This window comes from Cavia porcellus, unplaced genomic scaffold (genome assembly GCF_034190915.1).
Source record: "Cavia porcellus strain 051 isolate PalLab524CR breed Dunkin Hartley unplaced genomic scaffold, mCavPor4.1 scaffold_22, whole genome shotgun sequence".
Lineage (NCBI taxonomy): Eukaryota > Metazoa > Chordata > Mammalia > Rodentia > Caviidae > Cavia > Cavia porcellus.
The window spans coordinates 5,370,335-5,378,981 of NW_026947505.1; the positions used below are offsets into that span (position 1 = coordinate 5,370,335).

The window sequence follows — 8,647 nt, forward strand, 5'->3', positions numbered from 1 at the left end:
CTCGCCGTGGGTTGCATTGGAGGTGCTAGATTGGAACTAACTTGCTGGGATTCCAATGATGTCTCAATGGGATTACAAATACAAGTTTTGGATTTGAGGAAACTAGGAGAGGACTACAATCCTTGGATGACTGAACTCGATATTTGGTTTACAATAAGCCTGGAGCAGCAGCTGCACTGATCAGGGGCACAAGTAAGAGATGAGGTGACTCCTCAGACCCGGGCCATCAGAAAAGGGAGGACTGGCTCATGCATGTTAGGTAAACTGAGGCAGCCCGTGGGAGGAGCACTCCGCCCTGCCACCGGGAACTTGTCTCAAAGATAAAATAAAATTTTTAAAAAAAGGACTTTGCGGGGAGGAGAAGAAAGGGAAGGAGAAAAGGAATTCAGATGTGCTGTGTGCAGGCAGCACCTCCTCACCATGAATGGCATCGTGGTGCACTGCGAGCATGAGTTAATAAAAAATACTACAATGCTTTTTCTTTTTGAGACAGGGTCTCGCTTTGCAGTTCAGGCTGGCCTTGAATTCACTGTGTAGCCCAGGCTGACCTCGAAAATTCAGAAATCCTCCTGTCTCAGCCTCCCTTAGTATTGGGATTGCAAGCATGTGCCACTACACTGGCATAAAAATTATTTTAAAAGCCCACATAGTCGCTTGTCTTCCACCTACTGGCAGGTTTGGGGTTCCCGGAAGTGCAAGGTCAACAGCTGCCTCTGCACCCTGGGGTGTGAATCCCAACTCCATGCAGGAACCCAACAGACATGGCCAGGATCCGCGCTTCCGGCTGCCTGTCGGGTCTTCCCGGTGCAGTGGTGATGCGAGCTTGAACTGCAACCCTCTCCCTTGGAAGGCCTGGCTTTGAGTCCGGTTGCTAGGAGCAGGGTGCGGAGGGGGGACCCCTAACCCGAGTGGCGCATCATCATCCTTGCAGTGGCTGTGGAGAGTAAAGTGGAGGCTCCAGAGGAAGCCAGGGAGAGAGGGGTCCCCGCAGCCTAGCGCCAGGCATCCCGGGGACACTGCCAGCCCCAAGCCTGGGATCTGCAGCTTCTGGATCAAGAAGAAACGCAGGTGCGGGTAGAAGGGCCTCTTTTCCCTTCAGCCTCTACTGTTGTAAGGGGTGACCTTGTCCTCAGCTTCCCTCCCCGCCCTGACCCTTTGGCTGTACAGAAGCTCCGCTCAGGAGGTTAGGAGGTGGACTGTCCATCTGTAATCCCAGCCAGCACCCTTCGAGGCTGAGGCAGGAAGCTTACAAGGTCAAACACAGCACAGACAATTGAGAGATTTAGCAAGACCCTGTCTCAAAATGAAAAAAAAAAAGAGACAAAAGGGGGACGTAGCTCAGAGCAGAGGCCTTGGGTTCAATCCCCAGTGCTGCACAAACAAAACCCAGGGCCCCCACAGGCCCCCCGGCTCCAGTTGTGAGTGACAGAGGCCGCTGTGCAGTCTGCCTCTGCGGACGCAAAGCCTGTGGGTCTAGGCGTGGAGAACGGGGTGTCTGCAGAGCCCAGGCAGGAAGTGGTCCCAGGAAGCTGAGGTGAAGATGTTCTGGAGAAGCCGCGCCCTGGCAGGTGGCCACCCACCCAGCAGCTGTCCCCGGAAAAGCGTTCGTCACCACAGCCCCTCGCTGGAGGGCTCTGCGGAAGCCTGGCTCCTAAGGCTCACGACCTGAACTCAACTCAGCTCCTCCCCGCAGCGCACAATGCAGAAGGCTTTGGATTCCAGTGCAACTTCTATTTGCTTTGCACAAGTTGGAAAACGAGTCATAGTAAAAATCCTTTGTACAGAAGGACTGCCTGTCTCTGTCTGTGGCTACATGGAAAGGTTCCCTGAAGCCCCTAAAGGACCAGGAAAAAAGTGAAGAAGTCGGACCCAAAACTGTAGTCAAACCAGACACAGCCACGGGGCACAGCAGGAATGGGGCTTCACCCTGGAAACCCTCGAATGACAGCCTGGGAATGATACGATTTTTTTTTAAATTTCACGATGATTTCCTGTTTTAGCTGAGCATAGCAGCACCTCGGTAATCTCAGTTTTCTGGAAGGTTAAGACAGGAGGATCAAAACTTCCTGCTCAGTGTGGGCAACCTATGGACTTAGCGAGACCTTGTTTCCAAAAAAAGCGGGGGTGGTGGTTTGAGGATGTAGCCGAGTACCAAGGTCTTGGGTTGTGGCCCCCATCCCCCACAAAAACTATTTCCTGCTACATTGAAGCCATTATACTTTGCTTGTACTGACAACAACAAAGCCCTACATAAGGCAGCTTTTGAAGCTAGATGGTATATGAGGTGGAAATAACCGAAAGGTACTCTCAGCCCTTTTCTGAAGGCTCTGGGCTTTGGGAGCAGCTTTGTCTGTGTTCGCTGGCCATTTCCTTTCAGGTATAAAGGCCACAATTCCTTTCCCGCAGGGCATCCCAGGCAGAGGATCCCACCACCCAGCTGAGCCTCAGTCAGGAATCCAGTGCCTGCAGAAGTGGGGGAGCACCTGCCATGCTTCCTGAGCTAAGAGCTGCGCTACCAAAACACAGGTTTGGTTTAGAAGTTTATGCCTAAGTCCTTTCCCTTGTAAGACAAAAGAGAAGCCAGGCGCGGTGGCACATGCCTGCCACCCCAGCACTTGGGAGGTTGAGGCCAATCTGAACTACATAATGAGACCCTGTCTCAAAACAAAACAAAACAATAAGAAGAGAACAGCAGGTGATGAGATTGGTCCCCTGATGTACTCCATTGTGTAAATGTGGGGTGGTTTGTTTCCTGCTGTAAACGCTGGGCCACCCTTTGTCCTTTTACTTTGATGTTGTAGTCACATCAGGCATCTCTTTCCTAAAGCAAAGCAGCTTTGACTGAGCAGAGACCTGCTAAGGAGAACAAGCTCCCACAAGGATGCCTCTCCTTTTCCAGAGCCCCCACCCCTACACCTGAACATGCAAAGTCCACATAGCCTCATCTCGGAGGAATACGTGCTGGGGCCCAGGTTTTAGCTCACAGGCACAAGCGCCTGCCTGGCAATAAAGGAATGCATGTTGGACAGTGTGTGCCTGTGCACAGGTAACCCTAAAAATACACACGCGCTCCCATTTGTTTGTTTGTTGCCTTTTTGAGACAGCTTCTCACAATGCAATTCAGGCTGGCCTTGAATTTACTTTGTAGCACTGATTGGTCTTGAATTTGCAACAGTCCTCCTGCCTTGGCCTCCAGAGTGCTGGGTTTATGTGCACGTGCCACCACACCTGGCTAGGCCCTTTCTTTCTTTCTTTCTTTCTTTCTTTCTTTCTTTCTTTCTTTCTTTCTTTCTTTCTGTTTAAAGCTAGGGAACTTGGAATCAAACTCAGGACTTTGCACTTGCCAGGCAGGCTCTTATGCCACTAAATCTCTAGCCCCACACCCTTTCTTTCAAAATGCTGTGACATGAGTCTTTCCTACCACAAACACAGGCAAAAGGAAAAGGACCTTCAATTATTTTAACTTGAGTATTTTAAAGTTTTGACATTGATTACTTTTTCATCTAACGATTTTCATTTTCTAAAAATTGTTTGATTCTTTTTGGTAGCACTGGGTATTAAACCCAAGGACTTAATACTGCACTATATCTGCAGCTCTTTTTAAAACTTTTTAATTTAAGGGTTGGGGATTTAACTCAGTGGTGTAAACGCCTGCCTGGCAAGCCCAAGGTTATGAGTTCGATCCCTGGTACCAAAAAAAAAGGGTTTTTTTTGTTTTTTGTTTTTTGTTTTTTAACTTTGAGACTCGATAAATTGATAAGCTGCCAAGGCAGAACTCAAATTTATGATCATCCTGCCTCAGTCTCCCAGAGTACTGAGATTACAGGTATGTATCCCCACATGCAGCTTATTTATACAATGTTATAGCCTTCGTTCATAAGGCTTCTACCAGAATTTTTTGAACTCATATTTGTAAAACTTAAGTATAGTACCATTTTCTTTCTTTTGAGACAAAGTCTCCAAGTCTGTGTAGTCCAGGCTGGCCCTGAACTAGGTAGTCCAGGCCAGTCTCCAACTCACATAATCCTCCTGTCTCAGCCTCCCGAGTGCTGGGATTATAGGCATACACCAACATGCTCAGCCAAAATTTTAATTTATTGCAATTACTTAATTTAACTGCATGCGGCCAGAAGATACTACATCGGACAAAGCAAATCAGAGATTAATTTCTGGTAACAACATGCCAAAAACTTTCAAGCCCCAACATTAAGCTAAATATATCTTCCCTGTCTTAGTATGGGGAAGTAAACTAACTGAGGGTTAGTGACTGGGCAACTTTGCCCGAATGAAAACATCAGTCCCAGCCCTCTCTAGAAACCCTGCTTCCGGATGAGCTAGCAACCCTTTTTGTGTTGTTGTTGCAGGTTTTTTTATTTTACTTTTGGTCTTTTTGAGACAGGGTCTCACTATGTAGTTCAGGCTGGCTTGAACACACTTTGTAGCCCAGGTTGGCCTCGAACCCATGGTGATCCTCCTGCCTCAGCCACCCAGGCACTGGGATTACAGACTTGTGACACTGTTAGGCTGTTCCTTTTTAAGAATTTATTTTTTTTTAGGAGTACATGTTTGCAGGACATAAGAGTGGCATTCACTGTGGGGAGCGCGTGCATATCCATCACACATTCCGACTCTTTTTGGGAGTGTCACCTTGGCTGACACAGCCCTGAACAAGTTTCTGGGTTCTTGTGCACAGTGGACAAAAAAATGGACGTGGCCTGCAACAGTAAGGAAGAAGCAGGAGAGTTTAGCAAGGTCTGATGAGGCGATGACGCACTCTGAATGTGCTGCCCTAGGGATGCAAAGGGAACGAGCAGGGGCGCTGAGGGCCCCGGTCCACGGTGCTTCCCACTGGGTCTTCCAGAGTGTGATTGACAGCATGATTGGCAGAGTGCTGAGTGACGTCCGCTGCCACGTCATCCTTTCCATGATGCTCACTGGAACCCTAGCCAGTGCTGGCCTCTGGGAAGCTCTGTTCTTCCTAAGCAGGAGGGTGGTGGGCTCCATGGGGCCTGTGTGCCTGTGGTTTTGGCTGAAATTGCCTGCAGGGAGGGATCCAGGTGGAAAGAAAAGCATCCCCCAATCCCAAATCTTAATGGACCCCTCCAGGTTCTCCAGGTCTCACCCCAAACTTTCACCAGGGGCTTCAATACAGTGGCACTGAACCTGGGTAGGGGGTCCCTCTGGGATGGTCCTCAGGTCTAACCTTGTGTTGTATGTCCCAACACAGGCCCATCCTTGCTGCCCTGCGACACTTACATTATGCTCTGTACTTTTTTTTTTCTTTCTTTCTTTCTTTTTTTTTTTTTTTTGAGACAGTCTTGCTATGTAGCTCAGGCTGGCCTCAGACTCACATCGATCTCCTGCTTCAGCCTCCAGAGTGCAGAGATTACAAACACACACCACTATGCCATGCTAGGGAGTCGCCTCTGGTCCACCTTTGTCCACAGAGCAGAGTGTGGGTTACCACAGCCCTTCCCCGGGTCTTGCACTGTGGAGGGACCAAAAGTTCCAGCCCTCTCCTGTCCTGTGTGTCTTTAGGTTTCCCTAAAGTATGCTGACAACATGTACAAACATGACCACATGTGACCGTGGTCAGGTCTCCCAGGTCTGCATTAAGGAGCTGCTGAGCACATACTTGTCAGGTGACTCAGAATCCTGGGGACACTGAGGCCCTGCCCAGCCAGGGAACTGATGTCAACATCACCACTTCACAGTGGTGTCACAACCATCAGCATGCTTTAAACATTCACAACAGGAACAGGATTCTTTCTCGTGTTGAGACGGGTTCTCACTATGGAGCCCAGGCTAACCTCGAACTCATAGCAGTCTTCCTGCCTCAGCCTCTCAAGTGCTGGGATTACAGGTGTGTGCCAGCACACCTGGTTCTGAGCCCCTTCTTAAATTTTTAATTTTTTTTAAATTTTGAGACAGGGTTTCACTAAGCTGCTAAATCAGATTGCCCAGGATGGGCCAAATTTGCGATCCTCTTTCCTTCAGAATAGATTTTTTGAGGCCTTTAGTCAACATCTTTCTATACTTGGGGATCACTTTCCCCCAGTCCTATAAATTGCTTTCTATTGAGTCAATTTGGTGAGAGTAACAGACATTATGTATAAAAATGGTTCTTAGATTATAGTTTAGCCAGGAGTGGCAGTGCACACTTACAATCCCAGCACTTGGGAGGCTGAGGCAAGAGGAGTTCGAGACCAGCCTGGACTACATAGGGAGAGACCCTGTCTCAAAAAAATAAAGTTAGCCAACCTTACTGCTGAGGACAACAAAAGGATTCTAGAAACAGGTCACCTGCGTTTGTTACCTTATGTAAAGGCAAAACAGCCTCAAGCTGAAAGGTGATCACTGGTCATCTGCAGGTGTCAAGTTGGTATTCGCTGCCTGTGCCACCTGGAGCTCTTCTGCAGGGCTCCGCGGGAACTCAGGTTTAACCTTGAGGGCCGCCTGAGTCCTGGGTGACCTCAGTGTGCAGTTCGAGTCCTAAATTGGAGCGCGCGCTATGCACAGCGAATGCAGCTCGTTGTTATTTAACGTGAATGCAGGGACGTTTCCTGCCCGCATTGGAAGCAGAGCACCTAGGGACTTCTTTGCCTAAGGGTCCCCCACTCTTTCAGTCGTTGCCGTCGGAGGGCACCGCAGCCGGCTGTTGCCCAGACCCCTGTCGCTGGGGCACGCAGCCCCGCCGGCCTTGCTAAATTCGCGTGGCGCCCCGCGGCCGCAGAGGTCGCCTTTGCTTCCTCCTCGTGGGGCGGTCCGCTCCGGACTTTCCCTTCTGCCGGCGGGGGGTGGGGAGAGGGTTGGGGTGGGCAGGCCGAGGGCTTCTGCTCGGCCGCAGCGCCTGAGTCACAGCGCTGCGCCCAGTGGCGATGCCACGCCGGGCGTATAGGACCCGGGCTCAGCTGTGCGTCCTAACATCTGTCTGTCCGTCCGTCCCTCTCCGACTCTCTCAAACTCCGGCCTCTAAGCTCTGACCCTTTGCACACAGGAAGCCAGGACGAATGGCCGCCGCAAAGCCCACCCGGTGGGCAGAGGTCGCCCGGAGCCGCCCCTTCCCTCCGGGAGCTCCTCGGCTCCCCGCTCGGGGCGCTTTGGTGCTGCCGGCCGGGGTGGGGGTGAGCAGCGCATGCGCATGCGCGGAGGAGGAATCGCAGCGTGCGGGGAGCGCCCGGGATCGGGATCCGGATCGGGATCGGGATCGGGATCCGGAATGCAAACAAGGAAGCTTCCTGCGCGGGGACGCTCAGGTTCAGAAGCGGCTGCCGGCAGGAGCTGGGCACTGGTCTGCCTTCTGCTCAGGTCCACGCGGAACTTGCAGGCCTTCTTGGGATCCGAGCGGAGAGGAGCTATGACACTCACTCTCCTGGCTCACGGGATGCTTATGCAGAAAGCCAGAGCTGGCCGGGCACAATCCCAGCACTCTGGAAGCCTAGAGGCCAAGGCAGGAAGATCATCTGGAGTCTGAGGCCAAAATTCAGAAAAGTCTGTTTCTCTCCTATCACAATCTGGAGATGAGAGTGGTCCAGCTTTCCCTTCCGTTGTCTTAAAGCCATAGGGGGGATTTTGAGACAGGGTTTCACTACGCTGCTAAATCAAATTGCCCAGGATGGGCCAAATTTGCCATCCTCTTTCCTTCAGAATAGATTTTTTGAGGCCCTGAGCCTTGCATTGCAGGAGGAGAGGCCTGGGGGTGGCAGGGGCCAGCGGTGGAAGCACCCCCTTGTGCTTACCACCGGGTCACTGCAGGCACCCGATTGTGAGGAAGACGAGACACCGTCTTTGCCGAGGCAGTGTGTGCAGAAGACAGATCTTGTGCCTACGGGAAGGGGACCAAAACATGTTGTGGGAGTGAAAGAATCAGGAGGTGTCAGGTGCTGTACCAGAGGCCCACAGAGAAAGTATGCCTCATGCAAACGCCTAATAGTAATACTACAAAGTCACCAGGGAAATAGCTGCTGAGACAGAGAGCTCCGGAGCATTATGTAGGCAGGCTCAGCGCACCTGAGTGCATTCATTATTTGATGCTTTTTTTTGTTTGTTACTCCCTATATAGTCCAGGCTGGCCTCAGTGTCTCAGCAGCCCTCCTGCCTCTGCCTCCCCAGTGCTGGGGTGGCAGGTGTGCACCACCAAGACTGATGACAGCATACTTCCGTTTAAAGTGTTGATAAAGCAATCTACATCTGGCTAAAAGTTTGGCAGAAAATTGAAATTATTAAAATCTAAGATAATCTGCATATCATCATTTGAATTCTTAATAGAACATAAACGTGTTACCTATAACCACAGGTCTTATAGCTACCTATACTCTTAGGGGTGCGTTCTGGGGATTGAACCAGCAATTCACACTGAGCTACACCCGAATCTGACTTTTTAATGTTTCATTGTGAGATAGTCTAGCTGCATTGCCCAGGTCTGGCTAGAAATGGCAAACTTCCTGCCTCAGCTTCCATGAATGCTACTATGTACTATCATAATTGGCCCTAACAACTTCTTTATCCCAATCTGGATGGATGATATTGTAGGTTTATGTTAGGAAAGTAAAGGTGACCCCTAAGACTCCGTTTAGCACTTTGGAGTCCCACAAAAGAAAGAAGTGATAGACCAAGGCTGCATTGTTGTTATTGAAGTTATACTGAG

General features: G+C 50.4%; 1 long non-coding RNA gene across 1 annotated transcript; it reads right to left on the bottom strand.

The window, feature by feature from the left end:
- Positions 1–4,508: 4,508 nt before the first annotated feature.
- On the bottom strand, positions 4,509–7,005 carry LOC134472212 (uncharacterized). Its single transcript, XR_010042093.1, has 2 exons — positions 6,317–7,005; positions 4,509–5,039 (listed from the first exon to the last, which is right to left on the bottom strand). It is a non-coding gene; the product is annotated as an uncharacterized LOC134472212 (long non-coding RNA).
- Between the last annotated feature and the right edge of the window lie 1,642 nt (positions 7,006–8,647).